The 14,392-nt window shown below is 40.9% G+C and overlaps 1 protein-coding gene across 7 annotated transcripts in view; it reads right to left on the bottom strand.

The window, feature by feature from the left end:
- LOC137563885 (uncharacterized) overlaps nt 1-14,392 on the bottom strand; it is a 348,893-nt gene that overhangs the window by 212,494 nt on the left and 122,007 nt on the right. The window lies entirely within an intron of this gene.

Genomic DNA, 14,392 nt, shown 5'->3' with positions numbered 1-14,392 from the left:
ATATTTAGTTTTGTATTGAGTGGGGAAGGGTTAGAAGTAAGTCACTGTCTGTGACCCTCACTTCCTGCCTTCAGTGACCCTGCCACCAGCACAGCACATTAGGGAAATATTGTCAGTGGGAACACAGGAAGCAATACAACCCTCATACATATTGTACACCTTGAATACATTACTATATATTTTTTTATTGCTATCCATATTTGGTTTTTGTTCACCAAGCATGACTGGGCTGTTCTCAAACAGCCTTTGGCACATACAGGGAGCATACAGGGCACAAAGTAGGAAGTAAGATAGAAAGAGATTATCAATAACAACAGGGTAGAGCAACAGCAGCTTATCAATAAGACAGGTTATCAATAACAACATCCAAGGTGCAGAAATAGGAGCCACAGCCTAAGGGAGGAAAGGAAGGGGAGGGCATGGAGAGAGTTCAAGAGTTTGACAGCGACTGGGAAAAAGGTGTTTCTATGCCTTGAGGGCTTGATGGAGATGGCCCGGAACCTTCAGCCTAATGAATCTCTGAAGTCTGTATTTTTCACTAGCAGAGGAGCTGGTGTACCAGACCAGGATGGATGAACAGAGGACAGATTCGATAGTGGTGAAGGAGAAGGGCCTTAGAAGATTCTGAGCAATACCAAACTTCTTTAGCTGGCAGAGAAAGCATAGTCTCTGCTGAGCTTTCTTCTGGGTAGAGACGGTGTTGTGCCCAGGAGGCGAAACGCTGGATTCTTTTTTGACTTTAGTGCCGTTGATGTAGATCGGAGGAGGGTTGGGGGCATGTTTCCTGAAGTCGACGATCATCTCAATGATTTTGACTGTGTTGAGGACCAGCTTGTTCTGTTTAAACCAGAAGCATATTCTATCAACCTCTTAACATTAGGCCTGCTCGTCATTCTTTGTTACAAGGCCAATGATGGTGGTACGTCATCAAATTTGATGATTTTGACAGAGTTTGCCATTGATATGCAATAATTTGTGTAAAGGGAGAACAGGGTCAGTGATAAGATGCAGCCTTGTGGGGCTCCAGTGTTAGTGATGTTTGGTTTAGAGGAGATGTCACCCAGCCAGCTTGACAACTTGGGACCTATTATTAAGGAAGTCTGTGATCCACATGTGGAGGGTGGGATGGACATAAAGTTCCTTGAGATTACCATGTAGTATGTAGGGAACAGATGGTATTGAAAGCTGAGCTAAATTCCAGAAGGAGAATCCTGGGATATGAATCCAATAGATGCAGGTGGTCGGTGATGAGCTCCAGGCAGATATTGATGGAATTTTCCATGGACCTGTTTGCTCAATATGCAAACTGGAATGGGTCCAGGAAGGCTGGACACTTAGGGGATTTGCCCAGCAAGAAGAATTTGACTATTCTTGGTTTCATACAGCCAGACTTTCCTGCACAAATGTGTGTGTGGCTGATTGTTCTAAAGACACTTTAATATAACACTGATTAGATACATGTATGCTTGTATATGAAATTGATCTATATACTAATATATATATACTGTATACATATATATACATATATACCTACATATCCTTTCAATGTAGAATACTTGAGAATGGACAAGACCACTCTTTCAAAGGTCTTCATGATGAAGGATGTAAGGGCCATGGGCCTGAAGTTGTTAAGGTCGGAGCCTTCTTGCTTTTTTCGGGACATGGATGATGGTGAACTTCTTGAGGTATGTGGGGACCTTGCCACGACATTGGGACTTAACTCTCAAAAGAAAAAGAATAGCCTGACAAGCACCACATTATACCAAAATGTAGGAATCAGTGAAAAAATATCTTTATTGTAACATCACAAAATTAAAAACATATAAAAACAAAACCATGGGTCTGGGGTCCCAAATGATAATGAATGGTTGATAGATACACTAGCACTGATAATAAATGACAAAGATAATACTACAGTGCATATAGTGGTAATATAAATACAACAAACTCTCGCCAGTGCCAAACAATGATATACAACAATAAATGGCAACAAAAAATCTCTGTTCCAAAAAATATGAGATTATCTTGTTTGTGAACCACCGTTTGTTGTTTGGATAGGCTTTGAAGTCTTCACAGAAGCTGATGCAGGAGGTGACATGGTCCACCTACTCATTTAAATTTGGCACTTCCAGGGCCTTCTAGTCTGTGCAGCCAAAACAGGATTGAAATAGGAGCTCGGCCTTGCTTAACCACACTTTGGTGGACTTAAGGGTCAGTGAAGCGGATTACAGGCACCTTCTGTGAGTGGGAATCAGATGGTTGAGGCAGTGACTGGAAGAACCTACTGCCCATGGTACAGCCTTGTATGTGTCCTTCAAGACCGTGTAGTGATGGTGAAGGGTGTTCAATTTCCATCCGGCAGCAGCAACACCACCGCTGCCAGCAGACATCCTCTGGCCTCTTTGTCCACAAGGACTCGACTCCAGCTTCCCGCAACAATGGGGAAAAATACAGACTAATACTAACATGACAGAGCTTCTATCAGTCCTTCACCGCTCTGAAACTAACTAAACAAAGGTCTGTATGAGTGTGTGAGTGTATTAGTGTATTGCTCCTTATATTTATACCCAGCTGTTTGTAGCTCCATTCTGCCAAAACTTTTGACGGGATAATAGACTTACCATTATTGTAAGGATACATTTCTGGATGTCTCATTCTAAAACAAACTGTATGCTTGAAGAAGATTCTACCATTCCCCAAAAGTCAACATTGCAATCTTACAGCCTCCCTCACTTCCTTGCAAATTATTTAGTGTTTAAGCTAGCTTCTAGCATTTACATGGCAAGCAGAAATACAGACAAATCCTCATAATGATATATTAATTTACTGCACAATTTCACACAAGTCAGTTGTTAAAGAATAGTTTAAACACTGAGTTGCACCAATTGACACGATGAATGAAAACAACTAGTGAGAGTGTGATTTGATTATTCTGCACCTGTATAATAGTCCGATAGCTAGGCATGACATTTCTATTGTAATGGGGAAATGATGCACTGTGTAAAGATTTAAAATAACTATCTATGCATGATTAATTAGGTTTGTACTTATTGTTGCTAAACTAGACAATATTTCTAAAGATTTCAATAGTTCAAAGTTTGCCCTATGGCGGTCTGGCCAATACATCTTCCTTCACACACAGTTTACAAGCATTTTTCTTCTCAATATGTTGTCTTTGGTGGGTGCGACATTGTTTGAGTACAGGTCTGTTTAGGTCACTGTGTTTTTCTTTACATCTCAGCAGTGGTGCTGAGTGCAGCACTTTGACCATACATCTTCCATGTCACTGCTATCAAAGGCACATTGATGCATCCTGGGGACCAATCAGCAACAGCCCTGCATCTTCACAGAGGGACATATTGGCAAACTGAGTCTTTTTTAATGACAGTCATTGTTCAATATGAACAAAAGAAGGTCTTGCATATTTACATGTCGCCTTGTATATGGGTCATCTATATGGCACATTCATCATATCTGGAATCAGAGGAAGAACGCTGCATACGCTGTGCCCTATCTGCCATTGTCATATGCGCACGGATGTCTGCTGACACAGAAATGGAACAAAAGTTTTGATTAATCACTTTCTTGCCCTACTCCAATGTGATTTCATAATCCCAATAATAATACGCTTTCAGAGCTTTGTGGCTTTAGGATCTATAGAAGACATGTATCACACTAATCCATTGTGTGCTATCTTTTCCATCACAGCAAGTATTTGGATAAGTCAGATGGCCACACAGCCAATTTCTAGCTGAATTTTAATGAATTCTAAGAAAACATCCCCAGTGTTACCCTTAAAAGTTGTTTTTTTCCTTGCTTGTACTTGGTATAATAAAGCATTTAGTCTTATCAGCAGTTGCTATTTTTTATGCAGCATGATTAATACATAAGGTACTTTAACTGTGTTTAATCAAGTTGTTTTGCATCTTTTCATATATCCTTCAGATATTAATTAAAGTACAAATCTGCTGTGTAAACAGAGTGTCTTATCAGCACACAGAGAATGCACCTATCACAGATATATGCAAATGCAGGCTGACTGAGCCAAGCTTTCAGCAAAGGGATGTGTGATAAGAAAGTAATAAGTCAATGAACGCACAAAGAACACACCTAATTGTAAATTGACCACACTTTTACATACAATCTTCCAATGAAAATCTGCCTTTTTCCCGCAGTACAGAAATAGACGATATATATTTAGTTCCAACAGCAACAAATTTTTCCATGCATTTTTTTCCACACATGGGGTTTATATATTTTTTCTAACTAAAGGAAGTGTTTTTTTATATGAAAAGGAGCGCTCTTAATTTTTAGCCTGATAATAATACAGTAGTGATAAACATACAGCTGCTGAATAAATATGCCGGCGCCCAAATTTCTCCTCAATGCTACTAGGAAAATTGCGTTTTTGTGTGGGGTTCGCGGTGACTGTCGGCGGGGAATAGTTAAGGTTAGCCATGGGGTGGGTAGTTAACCCCCTTCAGTACCAGCGATCTCTTGCCCCTTAAGGACCAGAGAGAGCTGGCACCAAAAACCGTTTCCTTCTGACAAATCGTCGCTCTGAATCACCGCTACTGCCGTACACTCAGGCCACCTACTCTACCGTCTCCATGACGGCAGAGCTCTGTGAGCCACTCAGGAGCCAATGAAAGCGGGACCATAAAGGGGACTTTGTCCACTTTCATTTTAAACACTACCGGTTACTCGGCAGTCCTGATGATCTCTTTGGCTGCAGAGGTGTCTGAATCGCACATCTAAAAGAAGCATGTGGCAAATCTAGTCAGACTTGGGTCAGAGCACCTGATCCGCATGCTTGTTCAGGGTTTATGGCAAAATATATTACAGACAGCTGCTGAGCAGGACAGTCAGGTAGTTTGTATTGTTTAAAATGAAATAAGTATGCCAAACACATATTCCTTGCACCTCAGGTGTTTTCTAATGTCAATGTGAAAACAGACCTAAATGCACAAGAATTTAACCCTCAAGTCCCCCGTCATATATATGCAATTGTAGGTCAACTAATTAATAGTCACTCCAAACGTTCCCTTAATTCCTTAGATAATGAGGTCAAATAATTATGACTGAAAGTGCATAAGTTCTCAGGCTGTACATAAATTAATATTTTTTTCTTTTTACATTGTTAAAAAAAATAATAATAATCTGCTCAATCCAATGACAGAAGATGCTAAAATGAAAAAAAGGTGCTTAAGTACTAACAACTGTTATTGCATGATGCTCAATGAGAAAATCAAAGAATTACCTATAAGTAAAAAAGTTAGACCAAGCAGCAGTTAGCAAACAACTGAAAAGTTCAGCGCCAAGAGAAAATCCTAAATAGGGAAAAGGTGCCCACGTGCTGTGAAGGGAAGATAGGAGTGCGGAGGATACCGAGCCCCAAGCATATTCCACCATCACCATTTTTAAGGCAATTACAACACTGAATATGTGTGAATAGTTATCTATAAGCAGAGGCCTAGCTACAAAGCGTTGGGCCCCCATCAAAACATTGACAGAGGTCCAACAATTGTCCACAACCATTTCCACCTCCCCTTGAGCTGGCTTCCCCCACCCCACAAAAAAACAAACAAGGCCACATTAACATTTAATCTGGAGGACAGGGTGGACATCTATACTGGAGACAGGGTACGTAGTTTGGGCCCCCCATAACCCTGGGCCCCTCTGCGGTCGTAGGGGTTGCTGCCCTGTAGTTATGCCTCTGTCTGAAAGTTTTGCACATTCTGGGACAAGTAATATTTTCTCCACTGCTCTTTGCAAAACTGCTCAAATTGTATTCACCCATTCAGAACATTAACATTATTGACGTTTTTAAATTGAAACTGTACTGAAAATAACTTAATACATTATAACTTTAAAAATTACTTAGTGTTTTGCCCATTGTAAAATCTCCTCCCAACCTCTCCTCTCCCTGATTTACATTCTTAAATGTATTAGAGTTGGTGGCATAATTTATTTAGTCCTGTCAGGTGTAGCTCTGCAGAATGTTCATACACTCAGCATTCAAAAGCTATATCTGGTCTCCCAGAAAGCTCTGGGAAGAGAATTCCCCATAGCTTAACAGCCTAGGCTGTGACATAACTAGGGCAGAGCTACATACCAATATACAGCAATGTATAACTATAGGAAGTGTTTCTGATGCTGAAATCAGGATAAATAATCTTAAGTAATCAATAAATAAAACTGTCTAACATTAATAATTTACTACATTCTACTATACTTCACCAAATTGCCTCTTTAAGGCATCCTTGTATTGCTTGATCGTTCTGATCATTGTCATGTCCTAAGGCTAAGGTTTCATCATCAAGTCTTGTTAAGGTTAGATCATAAAGTCTCATCCTACGGTTAAGGTTTCTCTCAAAACCTTTCTGACTTTAGGATAACTTCACCACCCTTCCTGGTTCTCCTGCAAAGAAACATCTTCATGGTATGATGCTGCCATCACCAAATCTAATGATGATGCTGTGTTTATGGTGATGTGCAGTGTTAAGTGAGCTAAAACATGGCATCAGTACAATGCCCAACTCAAATTTTATTTCATAATATACCACAGGTGTCCTACTCCAGTCCTCAAGGACCATATCAAGGCCAGTGTTTAGGATGGACTAAGAAACCCTTAAGGGCTCAGTCTCATCATTTAATTTGAGCTGTGCCATAACTGTGCGAGGATCTCGGCAATTGAGGACTGAGGTATAACATCCCTGCATAAGACCATAGAAACTTATTCCAGCTGACTTCAGAATCTGCCAAGTACCTTGTGGGGTCATATGAGTTTTAACTAAAAGAAGTTTGCGTCTTGACTGTCCAATAGAGCTGCAAGTGATTAAGTACCCAGGAAACAGGTGTTGTATGTGTAATCTCTCCTGTCTGTCAAAATGTGTATCTCCTTCAGTGTTATAGGCCTCTTTGTGTCCTCTCATACTTGTCTCCTTCTACAGTCATGCATATATTCTGTCTTCTACTAGAACTCTTTTACAGCTGTCCTAAATGATGAGATGGATGAAGATTGCAAAGATGTGGAGTCCGTTTGGGTAAATAAATATTCATGGTGGAAATAAAGGTTGCCAATTGCCTATTGGGGTATGCTACAGGCCACCACATATTCATGAAGCTGCAGAACTGCAATTACTACAGCAGATTGAAAAAGCTGCAAGTAAAAATTAGGTCATAGTTATGGGTGACTTCAACTTTCCAGACATTGACCGGAGTATTGAGGCTACCCATTCTGGTAAAAGCAGCAGATTTCTGGCATCACTACAGGACAATTACTTGACACAAATGGTAACGGAACCAACTAGGGGGAATGCGTTACTGGATCTGATCATTTCTAATAGACCAGATAATGTATCAAATGTGCAGGTTCAAGAACATTTGGGAAATAGTGATCACAACGTGATAACTGATAGGCCACGTCGCAGCAGTACCTCTAAAACTATGAATTTTAGAAAAGCAAAGTTCAATCAACTCAGGCAGGCACTACGTTTGGTGAACTGGGATAATGTACTACAAGGGGAGGACACTGAAGGGAAATGGCAAGCTTTTAATCTTATTCTCAATCAATATTGTAGTATGTATATCCCATATGGAAACAAAACGTCTAGGAACAAAAAAAGGCCTCTATGGATGAATAGAAAGGTTGGAGATAAAATGAAGGGGAAAAAGAATGCCTATAAGGTCCTAAAACAGGAGGGGACCGAGGCTGCACTAAGCAATTATAAGGAGTGCAATAAAAGTTGTAAAAAAGAAATTAAAGGGACTCCGAGCTCTGAAAAAAATGGAAAGTTGTACTCACCAGGGGCTTTTTCCAGCCCAGTGCTGGTCGGGAGGTCCCACGCCGGCGTCCTGGCTCCTCTCCTTCTCCCCGCCCTGGTATGGCTGGCAGGCCGCAGCCCGGGCGACACTCTCCCGAGTGTCGGGCTGCTTCTTCCGCATATGACGCAGATTACGTCACACGCCGGCCGCCTCGCGTCATCACGGCGGCCGGCGTGAAAGTACTGCGCATGCGCGCTTTGTTCGCGCATGCGCAGTACTTTCACGCCGGCCGCCGTGATGACGCGAGGCGGCCGGCATGTGACGTAATCCGCGTCATATGCGGAAGAAGCAGCCCGACACTCGGGAGAGTGTCGCCCGGGCTGCGGCCTGCCAGCCATTCCAGAGCGGGGAGAAGGAGAGGAGCCAGGACGCCGGCGTGGGACCTCCCGACCAGCACTGGGCTGGAAAAAGCCCCTGGTGAGTACAACTTTCCATTTTTTTCAGAGCTCGGAGTCCCTTTAAAGTGCAGTGGTCCTATAACTTTTTTCAAGCACTTATGTGGCCTCCATTGTGCTCTCCCCCGTTCTCTATTCCAGCATCGGATTTCTTGAAGCTGGACCAAAGGTGCATTTTTACTGCATATGCGGGTTTACAAAACCTCCCCAGAAGGGATGCACGTCTTTTTTTTTTTCATGCATGAGCGATTCCTTTTACTGGGCATGTGCAGTTTGGGAAGTCATGCATGCGCAGTGGTAGTGCACTCATTCACGTGATTTGTGATCTTACCAAGGCCCAAAGCATATGTGCTTGTGCATAGTTTGGGGCACGGTCTATAGAATTTAAAGGCATAAACAGTCAAATAATAAAAATGTACGAACAGGGAATGGGACGGTAATTGGAGACCACAGACAGCAGTAAATGCATGAAAAGAATTAAAGAAACACCACACTTATTTTTTTTATCTTAGTTTTGGTTCAGGTACCCATTAACTTCTGAGAGCAGTTGGGGAGCAGATATGCACAAAAACTTTGTATACAATGCATAAATTAATTAAGAATTGTATAGAATATTGCTGTCATGAATGCAGGGGAGGGTAAATAGAATGAAATCTACACTACCAAATGGTTTTACATGTCAATGCTTGGAACACCAAAGAGCAAAATATAGAGAAATAAAGGCCCACATTTTGTTTGCATTTTGTTTAGTCAGCTGTACAGGGAAGCCAAATAATCTACAACAGCCAATCAGATATAAACTTTAAAAAGTCCTGAATTGCAGTGCATCGTTTCTTTTTCCATGCATGGTTATTGTTGTTGTTATTATTATTATTATTATTATTATATGAGCAGAGTTTTTTTTTTATTCTGTTATAATATAAATATACCATAGTCAAGAACCTACACTGTGTAATATATTGCTGCTTCATAAATTAAGGATAATAGTAATAAAATAATAATAACCTTAAACAATATGAGTATTTCAATGGAGTCTATGTAGGTATGAACAGCGCTGAGAGTAGTAGTTGGATAATATAAGCTTTAATGGATTGTTATGGTCTGTATATATTCAGGATAGATTTCAAAGCACAAGGTCAAATGTTAAAAATACAAAATTTGAAATCTGTAAAAAGTCTCACAGCATATAGCTAGAGTGCATATATTGCATACGCGTACCCTGTATGTGTTTAGGATTAATATTCAATCAAAAAAATCCCTATTCAAAGGTACAAAAAATATATAAAATCGCATAGCATGTAATTCAAATCCATATATTGCATACAGTTGTGTTATAAATGGAGTCTAGATAGGTATGAACAACTCTGAGAGTAGTAGTTGGATAATATAAGCTTTAATAGATTGTTATGGCTTGTGTATATTCAGAATAGATTTCAAGGCACAAGGTCAAATGCTAAAAATACAGAATTTAAAATCTATAAAAAGTTGCACCGCATATAGCTAGAGTGCGTATAATGCATACACATACCCTGCGTATGTTTAGGATTAATATTCAATCAAAAAAAGATCACTATTCAAAAGTTCAAAATATTTAAAATCGCATAGTACGTAATTCAAATGCATATATTGCATACAGCTAACTGGGTTGTTATAAAAGTTGTAAAAGTTCACACCGCATTGGGAGTATTCACCATAAATTCTGTGACAAAGAATGCAATATTCAGTCTACATTCAACAATCAACCCCCTTTCACTCCTGAGCCACCCGATGCTGTTTATGCACAAAAATGTGCTAAGAAAAAAAAAAAAAAAAAAAAAAAAATTGGTCAGATAATTCTAGGACCAAAATGTCCGAAAGCAGGGGGGGGAGGGGGGGGAATGATAAATGATGGATGTTCTAGCAGTAGAGACTGAGCTTAGAGTACTTCTCGTGGTTGCGCTTCAATTGCGCTTGCGGAATTCCGCCGGATGTAGATAATGGTGGATCACAAACTTAATGAACGGATCTTTTCCCCGATCAGCGGGGGTACTCACGCTCCTGCAGCTATCCAGGTGTACAGCGGTTGGTGTCGTCCTGTGCGGGGCTCCGAATGTCCTTGTCCGCAATCCAGGTGCGTATCTTCCGCTGGTTGCAGCGCTCCAGTTCCAGTGTAAGCTGGAGGGATATAGCGTGTGAGCAGGGCCATCAGGTACTGCAGACCAGAAGACCCAACGCTTGCGAACACGCTAGAAGGGTGACGTCACCATCCATACCCGGAAGCATACCACCGGCGTCTAGGCAGATCCGGAAGGACTCTTGTCACACTGCACAGCTCTCACGCTGTCAGGGAGCACTTACACTGGAACTGGAGCGCTGCAACCAGCGGAAGATACGCACCTGGATTGCGGACAAGGACATTCGGAGCCCCGCACAGGACGACACCAACCGCTGTACACCTGGATAGCTGCAGGAGCGTGAGTACCCCCGCTGATCGGGGAAAAGATCCGTTCATCAAGTTTGTGATCCACCATTATCTACATCCGGCGGAATTCCGCAAGCGCAATTGAAGCGCAACCACGAGAAGTACTCTAAGCTCAGTCTCTACTGCTAGAACATCCATCATTTATCATTCCCCCCCCTCCCCCCCCTGCTTTCGGACATTTTGGTCCTAGAATTATCTGACCAATTTTTTTTTTTTTTTTTCTTAGCACATTTTTGTGCATAAACAGCATCGGGTGGCTCAGGAGTGAATGGGGGTTGATTGTTGAATGTAGACTGAATATTGCATTCTTTGTCACAGAATTTATGGTGAATACTCCCAATGCGGTGTGAACTTTTACAACTTTTATAACAACCCAGTTAGCTGTATGCAATATATGCATTTGAATTACGTACTATGCGATTTTAAATATTTTGAACTTTTGAATAGTGATCTTTTTTTGATTGAATATTAATCCTAAACATACGCAGGGTATGTGTATGCATTATACGCACTCTAGCTATATGCGGTGCAACTTTTTATAGATTTTAAATTCTGTATTTTTAGCATTTGACCTTGTGCCTTGAAATCTATTCTGAATATACACAAGCCATAACAATCTATTAAAGCTTATATTATCCAACTACTACTCTCAGAGTTGTTCATACCTATCTAGACTCCATTTATAACACAACTGTATGCAATATATGGATTTGAATTACATGCTATGCGATTTTATATATTTTTTGTACCTTTGAATAGGGATTTTTTTGATTGAATATTAATCCTAAACACATACAGGGTACGCGTATGCAATATATGCACTCTAGCTATATGCTGTGAGACTTTTTACAGATTTCAAATTTTGTATTTTTAACATTTGACCTTGTGCTTTGAAATCTATCCTGAATATATACAGACCATAACAATCCATTAAAGCTTATATTATCCAACTACTACTCTCAGCGCTGTTCATACCTACATAGACTCCATTTATAACACAACCAGAGGTGGTTGGGAACCCCTGGCCAGTGAACAGCAGCGGGTGAAAAGAACCACACTATCCCCATCTGTACTCCCATATCACCTAAGCGCCTCTCCACCTTTTTAAAACTTCTTTAACAATATGAGTATTTCATTTTACTTTATTATGGGTTTGAGATGGAAAACAGGAGCTTTAAATGGCGTATACCGGTAATCAGATTCCTAAAAACAAGCATAATTTACTTGTTGGCCGCATTAAAAAGTAAGTAAAGGCTACAAATTTAATGCTTTCTATGTCTGAATTCATTAAATCCTGAAGGTTTTCTTTGACACGCACCGAGACAATTTACAAGTGAAAGGAAATGAAATACGTTTAAGTTTTAATTTGGAGCTCCGCTATATTGTTATCTGCCATCAAACTGCCAACCAACTTCTCCATCCTCACAATGAGAAGAGTGTCATTGGCAGAAAACTACCTACACCACAATCAAGTAATCTCTTTCATCCAAAGCCCTGATCCTTTTAATAAACAAAATACGAAAAGGCAGTCAAAATTACGTCTAGCCGTTATGAAAGGCAAGGAAATCCTGAGAGTACAATCCCCCATTTGTTATGTTCCTGGACCATGTGACTTAAAGTCATTCTGTGGGATAAAAGAGCCAAGCTGGTATCAGGGTTGTGCCATGCTTTCCCCTCAGTTCCCAGTCTTAGCCCATCTGTTATGCAGCCAGCACATGAATGGCATGTGTCAAGAGAGTCATCACTGAGCAAACTGCCCAAAGAAATCAGCTAGGGGACTTCCTTTTTCCCCTCTTACACAATTGTTGTGGAGGCAGCCACCATATGGTGAATAATTAGTTTCTGACCCTACTCCAGTAAAATGCTCCTGCTGCTGCCAGGCTCTATCAATATGTGTACTAATGAGAGAGGCCAGAGAATTCCTTCGCATTAACAAACATTGTGATATCTATAGCGCAGGTTTTTTTTATGGCAAGATAGTAGCACACAATGATCTGTTTAACATTTTACAATTCAGAATCTGTTTGTAGTGCCCCGACCAGTATAAGTATTGTGTTGTCCTGCCTACATGTGTTGTAAAATGGTATTTCCCAAATGTGTTACAAACTGGGATTATAAAGTCACATAATGGAGTAAAAGCAGCATTCCATCATCCGACTTGAAAAAAGGGATCTGAATATTCAGCAGGACGTGCAGAATCCTACACAGGGGTCTGACGCTTTCTATTCCTATTACTGACGCACACTTTTATTTTAAAAGGAAAACAAAATGCAGCTTAATTGGAATGAGCAGTAACTTGAATGAATGCTCTTAAAACATCCCTTTTTACGAAAAGGTTTCTTTCAGAAATTACCAGCTGCAAAAGTTTAAATATTTTAAAAACTATCTCTGCAGACTTTTGTTAAACACAAAGTTTAAGTGAGCCAGAAACATAACTGGAGAAAAAGACTGCTTGTATGAGAGATCTAATGGCTGGTATACGCAATACAATTTCTTGCCAGATAGATGGGTCGAATAGATAATTTCCGACAGGTCGATCTGTTTTGCAATTGTTTTTTTTGATTGATTTTTTTATATAGAAGTGATCTGAAAATCGATCAGAAAAATGATCGCAAATCAGATTGGACCTGTCGGAAATTATCTTATCGACCCATCTATCTGATGGGAAATTGCATCCTTGTGTACCAGGCATAAGAGCTCCAAGGACAACTAACATACTAAGATTTGGTTTTTGTACTTCCCGCTATCTGAAAAAAACATACAAACTGAACTGTCTGATCAGTAGTGGGCACAGAGTACAAGAGTTAGTCTTCTTGTCAGTTCAGTTAGTTCTGCCAGTCAGTCAAAGCCTGCCTGTCTGTACTGTTGGCCTAGGCCTGACAGTTCATTCCTGTGCAGTCCAGGCCTGACACTCCCACCGGTCCGGGCCTGCCAGTCATTCCTGTCCTGTCTAGTTCATTTCAGTCAGCCCTGCCAGACCCTCCAGTCCCATCAGTTCTGCTAGTCCTTCCAGTCCCTCTTGTCCAGTCAGTCCCAACAAGGCTTTATATTCGGTCAACTCCGACAGTCCACCTTGTCAGCCTTGCCAGTCCATCTTGTCTACCCAGTCAAGGAAGCCCTGCCAGTTCCTCCTGTCCAATCAGCCCTGTTAGTCTCTCCCCTCTAGCTTGATCAATCAGTCCCCCATTGCACCCTGTTTGTCCTTCCCACATTGCCATGTTTTTCCCATCAGCAAGTGGACGTCCACGCCCCATTCGACACACACACATTATATATATATATATATATATATATATATATATATATATATATATATATATATATATATATATATATATATATATACACATACGCACACACACACTCGCATATAGGCAGACCCGTGTATAAGCCAAGATACCCATACACCAGGAAAAAGTGTTTGACTCGTGTATAATCCCCCTCCCCAGTATAGCCCCCACCACTGTGGCCAGATGTGCCCTCAGTACAAGTCAGCTCCCCTCCCCAGGATCATACAACTGTGTCTCAAGAAGCTACTAGATGGTGTCATAGATATGAGACACAGCAATTGCCACACAGGAGGAATCCCTGATCACTGCACCGCTGACACGTTCTTTGCACGCTCCACTCCACAAGTCAGGAGGCAAAAGGTAGTCTTGAGCAGCGCATGCTCCACACCATGTTGCAGGGGATGGGTGGCATGGACATC

This window comes from Hyperolius riggenbachi, chromosome 3, assembly GCF_040937935.1.
Source record: "Hyperolius riggenbachi isolate aHypRig1 chromosome 3, aHypRig1.pri, whole genome shotgun sequence".
In the NCBI taxonomy this organism is placed as follows: domain Eukaryota; kingdom Metazoa; phylum Chordata; class Amphibia; order Anura; family Hyperoliidae; genus Hyperolius; species Hyperolius riggenbachi.
Note: the sequence above shows the minus strand (reverse complement) of the source record. Positions and strands in the feature narration are given on the sequence as shown.